At 45.9% G+C, this 16,124-nt stretch overlaps 1 protein-coding gene and 1 pseudogene across 1 annotated transcript in view; both read right to left on the bottom strand.

Moving 5' to 3' along the window:
• Positions 1-16,124, bottom strand: part of CNTN5 (contactin 5) — a 278,579-nt gene that overhangs the window by 90,101 nt on the left and 172,354 nt on the right. The gene's annotated exons all lie outside the window — the stretch shown is intronic.
• On the bottom strand, positions 2,124-2,246 carry LOC136646736 (5S ribosomal RNA; annotated as a pseudogene).

The raw sequence follows: 16,124 nt of genomic DNA, 5'->3' as shown, positions 1-16,124 counted from the left end.
GCTGTTAAAGTTGTAGAAGCCCTTACATCAGTGATTCCCAAACTGTGGGGTGGGACCCACTAGGGCGTCGTCACCTTATTTTTGGTGGGTCATGCAACTTACAAACTGATAGCTGACAAGGAAAATGCACTGAGCCCCATGGAAAGTGAAATTGAGTGCACTTGTGTTGTAGGAAAATATGCCTCAGTCACTTTGAAGGGCAGGCTGAGGGGAACACAGTACCACCAAAATGGTCCTGATCCAATGAATGCAGGCTTCAACAAACTCTCAAGAAGTACCCCCCCCCCCCAGACTGACAAGAAATTGGTTATTGAGCCCTATGGAAAGCAAAACTGAACCACACATGTGTTTATGCACATGCAGGCAACTGTGCTTCAGCTCTTATTGAAGACCAGGCAGAGGGGAGAAGTTTGGAGAAGCGATAGTTAAGATAGGACATGGTAACTATCTATAAATATCTGAGGGGCTGTCATAGGGAAGATGGTGTGGATTTACTCTCAGCTGCTTCAGAGAGTAGGACCAGGGCAAACGGGTTTAAATGACAGCAAAAGAGATTTAAATTAAATGTTACAAAGAACTTCCTGATTGTGGGACTGTCTTGGAAGGTGGATAGACTCTCAAATGTTGGAGGTCTTAGAGGCTGGACAGTGATCTATCAGAGTTGTTGTAGTTGTGGACATCCTGCATTGGGAGAGGGTTGTACTTGACGGACTGTACTTTCACAGTCTTGAAGATTCTGTGAAATCAACAGACATACTTACGTCCATGAACACAGAAAAGAGGGCTTTAACATTTTTTTTTTACTGTAAATCTAATTGCACACATGCCCTTTGCTCATAAATGTGCATCAATAAATAATTTTATATCTTGTTTGTTTTGTTCGGAACATAGAGAAACACTACCCCACCCAGCCATTGCCAACTCAAGGCTCTCAATTTGCTCCTGTTCCTGGAGGTGTCGTTACTGTTGGTAATGGCTTGCTGTTGTCAGTGTACACATTCAGCATTTTGTTGGTAAAACCTCATTTTACCCCAAATTATAGTCCATTAATCCCAAGGAAAGGCAGAGACTGTGCATGGAGAAATATGCAGTGAGGCCCAGAGAGATGCTGAGATATGTTGCCCCATCAAAACTAAATAATCATAATTTCACAGAGAGGTAACATGCAGCCCAATCATAATTCCAGGCTCTGCTGCATCCTGCAGGGGAATTTTGGCTGCTGGAGATCTCCTTGGGATAAGGGGGCATTTGTTCCTTTGCTATGGGGTAAGCCCCAGTGACCCACAATGGCTCAACTCAAACCTGTGCCAATGATATCGCTGGTGCAAGCCTGAGTTGATCTGTGTTGGCGGGTCACGCCTGGGAGGGGGGAGAGGAGATGGCGCACAGTGGCACAGCCAATCCTGCCCCCCTCCTGAGCCCGATCAATCCACCCACACCTCAGTCACAGCCCTCATCTGCCTTGTTCCACCCCTCCCCACCTGCCCCTTACCTTGTCCTTTGGGAGTGCCAGCTCTGGCCTTCCAGAGGTGTAGAGCATGCACCTCACCAGTGCACTAGTTATATGGGATTGGGCTGAAAAGTCTACTCAATTACTGTATGAAATGTACACTAACAACAGACTGAATTAGTTTAGCAGCCCAAATGTGGTGTTTTGGAAGAATCCAGTTTAGGAAATTGTATCTAAATTCGGCTCTGGTATCCATTTCTATTAATTTTATAACATGCTCTGCTCCATGTACATTTTGAAGCTGATGGAATATTTAATATTTATTTCTTCTGAAATCAATCTCTGGATTGTTCATGAGATTCACAGAGCAATAAATTTAGAACCAAACACTCATTATCCTTTCACTATTGTAAATCTCTTTCTGTGTCTGAGAATGACAGGACAGAAAATTAGTTTATACCCTGAAAACTCTATTAAAAAAAAAAATTCCTACAGTGAACTTGTGACACTGGTCTCTTTCTCTCACGCTCTGCAATAGACACAAACAGGAATGAGCATCAGAGAGAGGGAAGCATTTAGTTCCTGTTAAAATCCATACGTTCAAAATGCAATTTTGAATGTTAAACAGGCATTATATGGTTGGCAACTTTCAGTCTCGAAAGACTATGGTATAAGCCTATAGCACCTGGTATTCCCAGGCAGTCTCCCATCCAAGCACTAACCAGGCCTGACCCTGCTTAGCTTCTGAGATCAGACAAGATCAGGCATGTGCAGGGTAACAGTTGCTGCTATAAACAGGCATTGGGAAAACAGTTTCTCAAGTCGCCATGGGATTAAATCAACTTGGAAAATTCCCCTCTAGACATGGTTAATAAGGGCTTATGAACACAATTCTTTTAATTTAATAGTTATACCTGAAAATTTAGTTCAAGGTGTCAAAAATCAGAAGCAGGGCCTCTGAGAGGAATTTTATCAGGGTACAAAGGTTTCTGGGACTCCTTTTGGGGGTACAAAGATTCTTTGGGGCCCTTTTCCTTCTCCATTGGATCATAATTTCTATGAAACATAATACATAAAACTATGTGGCCTTACCCAAAATGTGAATGATAGACTTTGCACTAAGAACATAAGAACAGCCCCACTGGATCAGGCCATAGGCCCATCTAGTCCAGCTTCCTGTATCTCACAGCGGCCCACCAAATGCCCCAGGGAGCACACCAGATAACAAGAGACCTCATCCTGGTGCCCTCCCCTACATCTGGCATTCTGACTTAACCCATTCCTAAAATCAGGAGGTTGCGCATACTCATCATGGCTTGTACCCCATAATGGATTTTTCCTCCAGAAACTCGTCCAATCCCCTTTTAAAGGCATCTAGGCTAGACGCCAGCACCACATCCTGTGGCAAGGAGTTCCACAGACCGACCACGCGCTGAGTAAAGAAATATTTTCTTTTGTCTGTCCTAACCCGCCCAACACTCAATTTTAGTGGATGTCCCCTGGTTCTGGTATTATGTGAGAGTGTAAAGAGCATCTCCCTATCCACTCTGTCCATCCCCTGCATAATTTTGTATGTCTCAATCATGTCCCCCACTATATATATGCAATCACTTTCTGAGATCCCAGGAAATTTCCAGCTCCTTACCATTGGCTTCCAGGCCCCTTTTTGACCCCAGGCTCAGGTACTATGTACTCCCCGCCCTGTACTCCATTCCCACGGGCCCTGGTGAGATAGGAAAATGTAAGATCCCAGGAAATTTTTAGGCTTTCTTTTGGTTCCTATGCCCCCTTTTTGACCCTGGGCCCGTGTACAAATTACTCCCTGCACACACACACACCCTCTCATGGGCCCTGCTCTCCATCTAATACAAGTGTAATTGTAACTTCTTGTAAAATGTAAGGTGTAAAATGCAACTAATACAGCCCCCCCCCCCAATCTAAGCTCCTCTAAGGCCTATTTTGTACACTGCACATCAATAAAAGCAGGCTTCCCACAGAGTGTACGTTCACCAGGGAGTGAATTATTATTGATTCTATAGACAATCATTTACTTATAGAAATATTTCTATATGTTTTTCAACAGCCCAATTTTTATTGATCTGAGCATTTGATCATTGTGTTTTCATTGATCACTGTGTTTTCATTGATCTGCATAGGCCTATTGGGGGCCAGGGAATGGTGAAGAAGGCAAATAAAAAATGCATGGAGCCACTGGCAGTGCTCAGCTACCCGAACCTTGGACAGTTGGAGCAGTGCTCAGACAAACAACTAGGCTATTCCTGCCTGTAAGTTTCGCAGAGGGATTGCCCCAGTTCGCCCAGACCGTTCATGTGGGGGAGTGACTCACGTGGTGGAGAAATGCAACCTCCTCAAGATAGTAGAGGTGATAGCTGTGGTTTGAAGCTCCTGCCTAATTGTGAAGTCTGCTGTGTTTTCATCACAAAGGTCCCCAGAGCCAATCAGGGCTAGGTCCTTGTAATGTCAGAGGTTTTTTTTCTCAGGAGAGTTTAGCTCTGGTCCAGAAACTTCCAGAGCATGGTTGCAAGGCAGCACATTTCTGCTTGTGATGGACATGCCCTACCATGACTTTGTGGCACGGCTGGAGCAGCTCCTGTTTCTGTTTCTCTTCAACATCTGGAGTTTCAGGTAGGTTTAGCACTCTTGGGTCAGGGAAAAGCCCCAGTGTGGGAGGAAAGATGAGTTCTAGTCTACTTAGGGATCTCCTTGAAGGGTCTGTCAATACCTCACCCAAGGAGGATACCTGATCTGAGTATACAGAGATCTGCCTGTATGTTTTGTGTGTGTGTTTTATCCATTCTGCCATGTCCATTCAGTCATGGATAAAACACACACACAAAACATACAGGCAGATCTCTGTACCTTCAGATGTTTCGTGTGTGTGTTTTATCTACTCTCGGAGACTATCGGCGAGAGCTCTCCATGCTACCCTCTCAAGCAGGCTTCTTCCCATTGTTGGACGTTCATCTCTGTATCTGTTTTGATGGTATCAATCCAGAGCATTCTTTGCCTGCCCCTGTCTTCTCATTCCACTGACAGTTCCTAACATCCTTGGCTTCTGTAGTGAACTCACACACATGTCATGTTTTATGTATGTTGTGGTAATGATCTTAAAATTATTTAAAAAATTACTTGGTTGCATTTTTACAGTTGCATTTTTTACATGGGTTAAAAAACTAATCTGTAAACAACTGTGCCCCTCAAAGGTCAGTTCTGAGTCCCCTGAGGTGTGCATCCTAGGTAGGTACCTAACTGTCCTAATGATAGCACTGATCCTGGTCATACCTGTGCACATGTTTCCTCAGTTGTGGCAGGTACAGCACATTTTCAGCTAGGAGGCTGCTGACGACAAAGTGCAAGGAAGCAAACATGAGAAGAACACTCTCTGCAATCCAGGGCTTTAGTCATGGTGGAAGCCATCCTAGTCACTTTTCCTGCACTGCCCATCAACCTCTGACAGACTTGCTCACTCTGTAGGAATCCCAGGATCTCTTGTAGCAAACAGTGTGGGAGCTTTCCTCTGAGGCTTTACCCCTCTGAGGGCAGGAAACTAGTGTGCCCATTTCATACGGTTTCCCACTCCATCTTTCAGGAGGTCTGGGCAGGAGGTCTGGTCTAGAGGGTTGAGCCTCCAACTGCCTGAAGATAACATCTGAAGGTCGCCAGTTCGAGGCCACCGGCACAGTGAATGGCGAGACCTTGAAGCAGCTGACAAGCTGAGCCGAGTTATTCCACCTGCTCTTCGGAAGGAGCTGCTTGTCAGCCTGTGTGGGAGGAGGCCAGAAAGTGATAACAGACCGCAAAAGTTCCATCTGAAATGTTGTGTGGTTCTTGAAAGATAGAACCTTTCTTTAATTGTAAAAATCCCTACGGGGATTTAAACAGCCTGCCTATGTAAACCGCCTTGAATTAAAGTCTGAGGAGAAATCTGATGACCAAGAAAGGCGGTATATAAATACCATTAATAATAATAATAATAATAATAATAATAATATCTTTCACAGGGGTGTCCTTCCTCATGTTTTGCACCTCTGCTTTGCAACCAAGGAAGTGGGGTTCCCCTGACAGGAAACACTTTTTGATAGGATATATTTCCCAACCCTGGTTTCTTGCCAGGATGTTTCCCAAGAATTAAGTGAAGTTGGGGTCTCACTTCTGCAACCCACTGACCAAATCAATCACTGTGTGCAATATATCAGCCAGCACTCAGTACATACCCTGCTTCCCTGAAGGGCAAAGTGCACTTTGACTGCTATATCATTAACCTTGAGCAGTGCGGAGTGAACATGGGAATTTTTCCAGTCTTTTGTGAGGTGCAACTAATTTTATTCTGTGGAGATGTGGTGCCAGCCTTGTTCACTTTAAGTGGGCTAATTGGCTATTTACATGGAAAAGTTCCCTATGCTTGGGGCAATGAGTGTTTAGATAAATCACTTTTTTGTTATTAAAAATGAGCCTTGCAATATTGTCCAGTCAGATGGAACCTACTTCTCTACACGCTTACTTGATTTAGAGTAAGATGGTTGGAATAATAACTGCAGGCAAAATCATTCTCTATTGGTTGGCCACATATTCTCTTTGTTTGGAAGGCTGCACCACAATTTCTGGTAATTAGAGTTAAGGAATTCATGGCAGGCAGAGGTGCCACTGAAATGTCACCCACAGTGAAATTGGAAGTGGATTGGTGGGTTCCCAATCAGATGAAATACTTGCCAGATTCCAAAAGGAAGCTCAGCATAATGTATGCATTTTTTACCATTACAATTTATTCTTGCTATATAGCTGTACAACTCCAAATTTTCCTGATTTATATACCACTAAGAAGAGCACCCCATCATTAAATATCATTGTTATGTTTAGGGAGATTTCACTCTGTGGTTTCCAAATTATTTTACTCACGGTTTTGAAGAAATGAAGCACGATTGCTGTGCTTTCACTGTTCAAGTTCTGGGGAGCCCTGCAGACAGTCACGCAGGGCTCCCCACACTCCAGGAAGGCTGCTGCAGGGACTGTGAGTGCATCCCAGTCCCTGCAGCCTCCTGAGCGACATGATGCTGGGGGTCATGTCACTGCCTCCCCCCCTGCCCCCGGAAGAACTTGCGGTTCAAACTCTCCCTAAGAGTTTGAAAACAGTCGGATTAGGCTATTAACAGAGTGGGATCTCATTAGACCTGGATGGTGGTTTTTGCTCTGAAAGTTCATTTAGAATTCTGGGAAAGAATTGTATTATCACATGCTAGGAACGGAAAATGGGGAACGTCCCTTTTTGCTAACACTACAAGATGAATTATGGTTCTGCAACTGGGAAGAGGAAGTTAAAAAGACAGATGAGTCTTTTCCCAAGAACTTTATTACTGCTAATATTAAAGGGTGAAAAGGGCATTAGTTTCTACTGGCAAACTATGTATTGATTTGGAAACGTCTGGACTTGGTGACAGTTTCCCAGGAAGAGGCTCTTGCTCTTTAGCAATAACTTCAGAAGTTCTGACTGTGAGCCATAATGACAGTTACCCCAGGAAGTGGCTTCCTCTTGTTAGAAGTGACATATCCTATAGCAGCATCCCTGGGGACAGAAGATCAGGGGTGAAATTGCACCGATACAGAACATTATGCACTCAACTACTTCAAAATATAGAATGACGTTTCAAGGAGAAAAACAAAATGCCAAAGGTTTTCTCTGCAAAAATGCTGCAACCCGATCATTGCTGAATATCGATATTCTAGTTCAATATTTGCATCAAAAGCACAGCACTGCCCCATGCAGGAGGCGAACTGAAGTGGTTGCCTCAGGCAAGGAGGCTTCTGCAGGGCACTCATCCCTGAGCACTCAAGGCCCAATCTGATCCAGTGCTGGTGCTGCTGTGCCCATGGGGTATGCACTTCTTCCTGTGTTGAGGGTGCAGTCCCAGAGGCCTCCTCAAGGTTTGGGAACATTTGTTCCCTTACCTTGGAGCTGCATTGTGGCTGCACCGGTGCTGGAAAGTTGGATAGGATTGGGCCCTTACTTGCTGGTACTGTTCCTCCTTCTCCTTGGGAAAAAAAAAGACAGGGGTGGAATAAAAAGCATGAGGAAATGAAGAGGAGAGTACTGAGCACATTGGAGAGTAGGAGGAGCAGAGGCTGGTGCCTCATTGGGTAAGGGGGAGGTAGCATTTGCCAAGCTGTCTCAGGCATCAAGGGATGTTGGGCCAGCCCTGCACAAACAGTGCGCTAAATGGAAACAAATTAGAGAAATATTTATTCATTTCAATGCTGTTTAACAGCCCAATCCTGAGCTGCCCGGAGCTGCGGGACCTGTTGGCTCCCTGGAGGACTACCGCGGGAGGCTCCTCAGGAGAAGGGAACATTCATCCCCTTCCCCCGGGTAAGGGAAGCAACCCTGCAATGGGGCTACTCACTTTAGCGGCGACTGTTTGGTCGCAGCTAAAGCGAAGCCGCTTGTGTAGGGCGCGCAGCCATCCACGAGTGCCTAGGATCCTGCAGAGCTTGGCTCCACTAATCCGCCTCTCCCCCGCCCCCTGGAACGCCCCCAATCACACCTCCCCCCTCCCCGGAACGTCTCCCCTATGCCCCCGACCACACCCCCTTTCCCCGTTCTACAGCCTGGCGGTCACAGGCACTGCTGAGCTGTGGAACGCAGGCACCCTCCAGATGGTGGTTCAGCGCCGGCCGGAGCTGAGCCACCTCCAGCGGGAGCCTGGCAGTAAGCCCCGCAAACATGCCTTACGGCACATTTGCAACTGTGGTCCGCGCTGCAGAATATCTGTGAATAAAGGCACCATCCTTAGACATGTTTGCACCAGCATGATGACGCGTGCTGATGAAAACATGCCATAAAGCATGTTGAGACTGTGTACCATGCAGATCCCATTGGCAGCAGTGTAAAGAGTGGGGTTTTTACACATATATACTATGAATCACAGAATCCTGAGTCACCACGTGTTGCCTTCAAAATGTGGTGATCTCTTCTGGCTGCGTACCCCCAGGTTTCAGTAGGTAATCGTAAATCAAGCCTGGGCAGGTCCTCAAGGTTATTCTCTGTTCTTTGTTGGTTGGCCTTCTCACACACTTCCATACTTCTCTCACTGCTTGGCTAATTGGCTCGACAGTGACTCCGTCCAGCCACAACAGGTACTGAAGCTTGTCATAGCCTGGCATTCCACCTCTCATCCAAAAACACAATCACAGATTATCCTTCTTAAGGCTTCAGACAGTACTGGCAGCTCAACCATCAGTCCACATCTCTTACCTCTGGCTGACTTCCTGGTCCCCCGTCCCTCCCACTGAATGCAGCTTGTGCTCCACCAGTGCTAGTGTTTGAGGAAAAGATTGGGTTTGTTCATTCACCTAACCCCAACCCTTGTCTTTCGCAATTGCCATCTTAGTGAATATCAATCCACCTGATATTAAAAAGTGCCAGACTCAGGAATCATTCAGCATTTATCATTGTTTAAATGATGTTTGTTTAATGATCATTGTTTAATCATCTTACTCTTCAGACAGTTTTGTAAACACTGCAGTATCGGGGGGGGGGGGGGAACCCAGGCTTACCAAGAATCCTCCATCATAATGGAACCTGCTAAAGGTCTATACTAAAGGTCAGCTGCAAACAAAGAGCTTATTCTCTGCCACAATAGAAGAGTTAATAACAGAGTCAGGCATGTTGAACAGTCGTAAACAGCAGTAAACCAAAGAGGCAAAATCTTTAGATCGAGTCCACAAAAGCCAATATGAGCTGTGCAGCAATAAATAATCTTTGATTTTTTTTAAAAGGAAAAAGAAACCTGAAACAGACTTCAGGGCCACATTATTGGCGAGTGTCGCCATGTATATACTTTATAACCTTGTAAGGCTATCTTTGTTAGGAACTGAAAAAAGATAGCAGTATATCATAAAAATTCACGGTGAAATGTTGACTTTTGGGCCTTCAGAAGGCAGAGATGTTGCATTTAACCCACCTTTCCACCAAGAGGCTTATGGCAGCATTGGGTGGATCTGATTTCCCACCAATGCTATCTCTATCTGTGGGGCACAGTTTGTTTGAGAAATGGTGACTAGCCCAGTGTCATCCAGTCATGGCTGTAGAGGTGTAACGTACTGCCTCACCTCCCAGGGCAGTGATGTCACCTTTTCAGGAGATGTCATGACATCATGTGACATCATGACATCACTTCTGGTTTCTCTCTGAAGGGCGGGGCAGTTGCTGCTACAGTTTTGCACACCCTGTTCCTTCTCCTATGGAGGTTGGAAGCTTCCACAGGAGAAGGAACAGGGCATGCAAAGCCAGCAGCTGGTGGGCACGCAAAGCCACCAGTGCCTTCTCCATAACTAGGGTGGAACCTGGGGGCATGTGCGCCCTCAGGGCCAGTGCCCCTCAGGCTCTGCCCAAATTACACCTCTGATGACTGAAGGGAGTTTTGAACCAGAGTCTCCCCAGTCACAGTCTATCATATCACAACCAACTCATATTGTACTGGCTCAATGATGTTCATGGTTTGCGCTATCCTCCAATGCTGGGAAGCACTCAAGGATATTCAGCAACAAACAGAGGTCTGGAGCAGCTACACATCTATATCCGTGGCATAGAAATCCATGTCAAAGAGGGGATCTGAGATCAGCAGCTTGAAAACATGTGCTGCAAACCACTGTTTTGGGGATCCTTGAATGGTGATTTGGGAATCCTCAAGAAGTGCAATACTGGCAGATAAGCTTTCCTGGAAGACCTCTTGTCTTTTACTACTGAACTCCTGCAACACACATTCTGTATTTTAGGGCAGGCATTCAATTCATTCAGGAAGACTTGGGTGCACTGGCATAGCAAATGATCGTGTAGCCCAATGCCAAGCTCAAATAGTTGCCCCAGAAGTGAGGTCAGAACCGGAAGTGACATCATGCCTGGGCTTTTTAAAAAGTGAAAATTGGGAGGAAACCACCTCCTCCCCCCAGCAGCTCACCACCCACTTGCTCTGCTGCCTCCCCCCAGTCAGTGGCGTAGCTAAGGCATCTATCTGCTACCTGGGGTCAAAGAAGATTTTGTACCCCTGCATGATAAAATCAAATTTAATTAAGTAAATAAATAAAAAAATTATTAATTCCATGCTGTATCATAATAACATCTCATTGGCTGTCAGAACAATCAGTCTCATAGGTCAGTTTGGAGTTAAGAAAATCCACTTTTTGTTCCATAAGACAATTGTGTTTTCATTTTCTAGTTAATTGGCCATAACCTTTGATAGAATAAAGATATTCCAATGCGGCTTATTTCATTGCATTCTGCATTAAATTACCTTTCCAATGATATATAACATGATGGCATTATTCATACATACCAAGATTTTCACAATTTTGGTCACTAGTGTCAAGCTCATCTTGTTGCCCCCCTAAAGCTTGATGCCTGGGGCAACTGCTACCCCCTGCACCCTCTTAGCTATGCCACTGCTTGGGTGAACTCTGTGTCTATGCCCCTGAATTATTACCCAGAATTCTCTATGTCCAGCCTGACAAGTCCAACAGTGACACCAGCCTTGACCTGGCCTCCCAGCCAGGTCAAGAAACCACCACATTCCCCTTCCCAAGTGGCTGTCCATTGATGATACAGTTGATACAGTTCCACCCAGAAAGTAAGCACCTGATGCAAGTGCCATGAGAAAGATGGCACTGCCCCTGGAGTGGGCTGAGGGAGCCCTTGAGCTGCCATTGAATTACTTGTGAAATTCAAGTATATGCACTCAGCAAACAACAATCACAACAACAAAACCAGAGTAAAAAAGCATTTTTAAGCAAACAATTCTACTTCCACTTACAGAGTATATGCCTCGGAACATACCTGAGATGGAGAATGAATCTACTCTTCTCTTGGTCAGTCTCAGTTCCTGCCTGTCTCTTATAGTTTTTAAAGAGATAGGATATATTTTTGGGGGATGCAAGGGATTTTCAAGATACAAGTCTGCCCCTTTATTCATGGGGGTTCCGTTCTGGAACCCCCTGTGGTTAAGTGAAACCATGGGACTGGGCAAATGCCCCCCACCCTCTGGAGCTGATCTAGACAGTATCAGACTTGATTTCAAAGTAGTATTAGGCTTGATTTTCTTCAATAGCAAATCACATACCCAAGGAAAACTGCTTCTGAAATCAAGATGGGCTTCAAAAGCAGTTTGTGATATCACCAAATTTTGAAGTTAAAAATTCCACTGGGCATATGTAAGTCCCTTGCAGGAACTTGCTCTTTGTAGTCCCATCCATGAGGCAAATGATGAGCAAATATGATAATTCAGAACAAAATGGAAACTGTCACTGCAATAAAGCAGGGATAAAGGTAATGACCATTGATTAAAGTAGCAGAAACAACATTGATCATTCTACACAATATATTAAGTTGAAAAGATGTTTCACTTAGAGACAAAGAAACCTAGCTTGAATTCTTATCACTGCTACACAAATTATTTGCTCATGGCCATTTTGAATTTGATAACAATACGCTTCTGAAATTAAGACAAATGTGGAAAAAAGTCTATTGGTCCAGGCTAAAGAATTGGTGATTGTAATACAATGGCAAAAATAACATAATATGCTTGTGCCTAATAAATCACAGACAGTAATGAACCAAGAACTCAGGCTTACGGGATCAGCCGCCAATATATCTGACAAAGCGAATGAAGCATCATTATCTAGAACCAATTAGTTAAGATAAAATTGAGCCAAGCCAGAAATGAAAGATCATAAATCTATGGAGGCCCAAGGTGATCATAAAATGCCACTGGTGCAAACTATTATGGAAAAAATCAGAATGAAACAAAAATATCTCAGTGGAAAGTTTTCATAAACTGATGGGGACTTATTCTGATACAAAACCAGTGGGACTAGCAGGGATCTGTTTGAATGAATAGAAGGGAATGCCACACATTGTAACATGGCCAATATTTTATTTCTGTTTAATTCCAGATGCCCAGGAGATATAAATCTCAACATCTCTACATAGTGCTTGGTGCCTGTCTAGAGAACAGAGGGACAGACCAGGGCTTAGTGCAGTGCACTAAGCACAAGCGTGGTGGTTCTTGGGATGTGAGTCTTCTCAAGGACAGCACTACAACATATATAGCAGGGGTTCTCAAAGTATGTGTCTTAGGGCAGTGGTTCTCAAACTGGGGTGTCGTGACGCCCCAACCAGACAGCCCCAACTTCTGCCTCCTAAGGGGCAGGAGAAGGCAGCGGTGCGATCCACTTGATCGCACCACTTTGAAGAGGCGCAAGAGCTTGCTGCCAGTTACCAGAGCCTGCAGCAGCCTCCTGGGGGTTCAGGGCGCACCCATGCCAGCATCCGCAGGTCCCCCCCATGCTGCAAAGACCATCAAAATCGCGATCGTAACCACTGTAGTGTTCAAGAAATGGAAGTGGTCACGATTGTAATTTTTACTGACTCTGACCCTGCACTGCGGAGGCTGGCATGGGGTCTCCTTGCACCCCTGGTAGGTTGCTGCAGGCTCTGGTAAGTGGTAGCAAGCCCCTGCACCCCTCTAAAGTGGCGCGATCCAGCAGATCGTGTCGCTGCCTTCCCCCCGCCCCTGCACTTACTCACTGAAGCTCAAACTCTCCCTGAGACTCTGAGAACTGCTGTCTTAGGGTGTTGCAGCACACTCACAGGGGTGTCATGGGATGTCTCCAGTAGCAGCTGCTACCTGTTCCCCAGGTTTAGCTGGGAAGAAGCCATGGGAGCATCATGACCCAGGTAAGTTTGGGAACCACATAGCTTGGGCAACTATTTTGCTGTTAGTCTTCTGAAATAGCCTGGTATCCATTCATGGATTGAGATAAGGATGCATATATCACAAATGTATCAAAGTGCTGTCATTTGAAAAGGAAAAAGGTTATACCTCGATAGCTCCAAAAATTCCAAAACAAGTCAAAAAAACAGATTTTGAGCCATCTGGACATTTGAAGCAGAGTTCTCAATCCTTTCAGGCTGTCAAGCCTCTGCACACATCCATTGCTGGCAAGAATCCCACACAGAGGAGATCTGAATCCAACTGTTGAGCAATCAACCGGACAGCCTATGATTGATGGGAGCAGAACTGACCCTTTATTAAATCTGCAGGTATCTAATTGCTTGTTTCAGTCAAGGAGCACTTCGCACCCAGAACACAGTGCCAGGCATTTCTTCATCACCTGGCTCACATTTAAGTGGCATGACAGCACTACCACCTGTGGGGGGAAATTGGGATGGAGATGAAGTGACTCCGTGTTTTGTGTCATTGCCTTTTCCTACCCTTACTATGCTCAGATGTACTGCAAAAGTTAAACGAGGCTGTGAAGTGTCAGGAGTGTCCAGCTCTTATCCCATAACATACTATGATCATGCATGTTACTTAAACAGGCTTTTGTTAGGATGATCCCTGGAAATGAGATCTCTTTGGAATATCAGGTAAAAAGCTCTGGCTTAATAACTGCACGAGACAGGCACAGACAGAATCACAACCCCAGCGGGTGGCCCAATCCGACTCTGTTCTTCATGAGGCCCTGCAGCTGCGCCAATGTGGCAGGGGTGGCAGCAAGGTAGTGAAGCCACACCTGCCACCGTTGCTGCGGATAAGCGACATGAGTCGGCCAATTGGCCAAGCTGCTGACTCATCCTTTTTCTCGCTGCACTGTGCTTTCAGAGCACAGCAAGAAAGCGACCCAGTCAGAATGTGAAGACATGGAAGTAATTGGCAATGACGTCACCACCAATTACTTCCATGTCTGTGTGTGCTAATTTGCCAGCTTTCTTGCCGAGTTCCAAAAGCGGAGCGCAGTGTGTAAGTGGCCAAGTCAGTGCATGCAGACATAGAAGTAGTTGGCGGTGATGAGAGAACGTCACCATGTCACTGCCAACCACTTCCATGTCTGTGTGCTTGGGGGTGACACCAGGAGTCATTGCCCCAGGCGGCAGACACAATTGCTACACTGCTGCATGGCACGGTGACAAGGCGATAAAATTGTCAAGGCACACCACACTGTTTTTTGACAATTGACAAGGCACGCCACACTGCTGGTGGGAGGCTCACATCCCCCAATGGTCCTATTAAAAAAAATGACCCTCTTGCGTATTCTCATGGCACACCTGCGGACCATTTGAGGCGCACCAATGTGCTGCAGCTCACTGAAAATCAGTGTCCTACTGTCATGGCTACAACTAATGTGTATCTTGCTCTGCTAGCTTATTGTTACTGCTTCCAGTGCTCTCTCTCTCGTCAGCTTTGAGTAGGGGTGAATCATCAGACACTGCTTCCTATATTGTTGCTGGGGCTATGAACCATAGGCTATGAGACAAGGGCAAAGTGCACCTCTGGCTAGCAGAGGCTGAAGTATCTGAGAAACAGAGGGGGTGGGGCAACAGGCTAGTTAGTGAGGGTGTTTGCAATTCCCCCTCTCCTTCCAGCCTTCTCCTGTACAGAAAGAGCCTCTCCTGCACTGGTCCATCAAATACAAAGCTGCTGACAGATTGCTGGAAGACTGGGGCAAAATCCTGCACTGGGTTCTCTACAGCCTCCCTGCCCGTCCCCTGACGGTGCATCAGACATCTGATGTCACTCCTGCCGAATATGAGTATTCCGATTTGCTTCTTTTTCTTCATTTCCATTTTGAAAATCCTAAGAATACTTAAGTGACTGTTGGGTCTCACTCTGGGTCTGTTGTGGAATAACTTCCAGAGCGAAGCCATGTCAGCCTGCTGCAGCAAAAACAAGCAAACAGGCTTACGAAACCTTAAAGACGAATGCATCGATTGTGGGCAAAATCCCATGTTTTTGTGGGCCAGAGCTCTTTCATCAAAGGCAGGAGATGTTATCTTCAGCGGACAGATATGAATCATTACAACTCAAACACATTCAGGGCACTTAACTATTACATTTGGCAGTGCTGAATAAGCAGTTAGAGAGAGGATGGAAGGGGAACAGTGCACTGCAGAGATGTTCCCTGTTGCCCTTGAAAATGCATTGGTAGGGCGACTGAGTTGGGATTCCAACTTGAAACATACATACCAGCTTTCATTCTGTGTAGGAGCAGTGCTAGTTACACTGGACGTGCACTTATCCAGTCCCCGAGAGCCTGCCTACCCAGGTTCACCACAGCCACTGGAAAGGGTGAGGAGTTGCACATGCCCAGAAGAATGAGGTGGGGATTGGGGTGTGTTGAAGGGGACTGTAATCGGAAGCAGCGATTCCACCAATATCCTATTCCTACAGGTGTTTGAAAACTGTCATTCACTTTGCTCAGAAGTTATCCCATTGTGTTCAGTCAAACTGTAATCCAGTGTTCCAAACTGGGGGTTGCGAGCCCCAGGGCTAGCATTCCCAATCTTTGTTTGGGACGCTACCTCCTTAAGGAGGGTGGTGACCTGTGTGTTGGCAACCTTCAGTCTCGAAAGACTATGGTATCGCGCTCTGAATGGTGGTTCTGGAACAGCGTCTAGTGTGGCTGAAAAGGCCAATTCGGGAGTGACAATCCCTTCCACACTGGGAGCAAGTGCAGTCTGTCCCTGGTCTGTCTCCCTGGCTATGGGCCTTCCTTCTTTGCCTCTTAGCCTCAGACTGTTGGCCAAGTGTCTCTTCAAACTGGGAAAGGCCATGCTGCACAGCCTGCCTCCAAGCGGGCCGCTCAGAAGCCAGGGTTTCCCACTTGT

Source organism: Tiliqua scincoides, chromosome 3 (assembly GCF_035046505.1).
Source record: "Tiliqua scincoides isolate rTilSci1 chromosome 3, rTilSci1.hap2, whole genome shotgun sequence".
Lineage (NCBI taxonomy): Eukaryota > Metazoa > Chordata > Lepidosauria > Squamata > Scincidae > Tiliqua > Tiliqua scincoides.
Note: the sequence above shows the minus strand (reverse complement) of the source record. Positions and strands in the feature narration are given on the sequence as shown.